Below are 1,716 nucleotides of genomic sequence, written 5' to 3' on the forward strand. Positions count from 1 at the left end.
CGGGAGAGAAATGAGCGGCTCATCGTTGCCTCCAGCCGCCGCAAAAGGCCGCGTCTTCCGGTAAATCAATGGGAAACCGGCGGCAGAACCCGAGCAGCGGCGCCAGTCCCGTCTCTCCGTCCGTGGGCCGAGGAATTCTGCGCCCCCTTCTCCTCCTCCCTCTCCCCTCAGAAGCGCCCCGAGATTCCATCGGGTACGACCGGGACGGAAGGATCTGTAACGCGGTGGTTAGCCCTGATATTTTAATGGAAATGCTGCACTACAATCAAGTTTATAACATTTGTATCGAAATCACACGGATTGTGGGCCAGAGTCAGGTTACAGAACACAAAATGCAAGTTCAAATAAAAAAGAGGGGGCAGAAAAAAAAAAGAACAAAAAAATCCCCCAAACCTCCGCTATTGCAGAGGCCGGGAGCTGAGCTGGGATGTCCGGCGGAGGGCGGCCGGCTGGCCGCTGAAGGCAGAGGTCTCACCACGGGTTATCCCGGGGACCTGTGCCAGTCCCGGGCTCCTGGGACAAGACACCCACCGAGCAGCGGCTGGGGCGGTAGCTGTTACTTCCAAGCTGGTCAAAAGTCTAACGCCCAAGACTTTTTGCTTCCAGATCGCCTGAGCATACAACAGGGAAAATAAAGGTGGCAATGAGGGAGCGGGGGAGCATGCGTGAAACCTTAGAAGTGGAAGAGGGCACGCAAGAGTCCCTTCCTGCCTGGTTACAGCAAAGGAGGAGAAACGAGATGGGTAACTTATTGCTGGCAAACTGTGAATATTCCCCCCAGGGCTCTTCCCTCTCTTATCCCCTTGCTCCGTAGGAGGCTCCCGTTCAAGATCTGCCTGCCGTGCGTTGCCTGCCAAGGCGTAGCAGCCCCCTGGGGCCGGTGTTTCACCCCGGCTCTCCTGGCTGCGGAAGGGCTGGTGAGGCACTCATCCCCCTCCAGACCTGCTCCCCAGCTCTCTGTCCCCGGGAGGGAAGGGAGCTCCGGTGCCAGAAAGGAGACAACCTGCTGTTTTGAGGAAAAAAGAAAATGAATCCCTGGGAGAGGTTCCAGCAGGGGGAAGGCCCTCGTGGCAGCTCCCCAGTCAGGGACAACAGAAGCAGTTTTGGGTGCTTAGGCCTGGCAGCGTGGGTTTGTGCAAGGAAAGCTGCCTCCATTGAGAGTCAGTGCAGTTGAGTCTGTCGTGGCTTACGACGTCCCTGTCGATGACTTCTTGTTTTGTTTGTTTGTTTTTTAAAATCAGAATCTTCCACCATGTTTTTAAGTATCTGCCAGCGCTAAACTTCTCTACTTAGATTTTTTTTTTTAATCTCCCTCCCATCCGTGGATTTCACTAGCGAAATGCACAGCGACCCGCCCCAGCCCCTCGCCCTTCTCTTGCACCCACGCATGCACCACACATACACACACACAGAGCAGCTCTGTCAAGTCCTGGTTTGCTACTTCGGATGATGTTTTGTCCAATACCAAGAGGGGAAAAAAAAAAATATACATCAACACAATCAACCCCAGCTCTGTAGCTCAGCAATACTTCCCAAAAGCGAAGGTCCTTGGAGCTGGAAGACCAGGTGGATACAAATTACTCACCAAGGAAAAGCAGAAAACTAAAAACATTTAAAATTATATAATATATATTTCTCTATCTTAACAGACTGCTTATACCTCGGTTGGGTTAACCGCCTACACACATGCTGCCTCTGCTTTTTCCCCTCAGACTG

At 52.9% G+C, this 1,716-nt stretch overlaps 1 protein-coding gene across 1 annotated transcript in view; it reads right to left on the bottom strand.

Annotated features, from left to right (window-relative positions):
* MAN2C1 (mannosidase alpha class 2C member 1) overlaps positions 1-1,716 on the bottom strand; it is a 16,897-nt gene that overhangs the window by 14,537 nt on the left and 644 nt on the right. The gene's annotated exons all lie outside the window — the stretch shown is intronic.

Source organism: Egretta garzetta, unplaced genomic scaffold (assembly GCF_000687185.1).
Source record: "Egretta garzetta isolate BGI_Z169 unplaced genomic scaffold, ASM68718v1 scaffold287, whole genome shotgun sequence".
In the NCBI taxonomy this organism is placed as follows: Eukaryota; Metazoa; Chordata; class Aves; order Pelecaniformes; family Ardeidae; genus Egretta; species Egretta garzetta.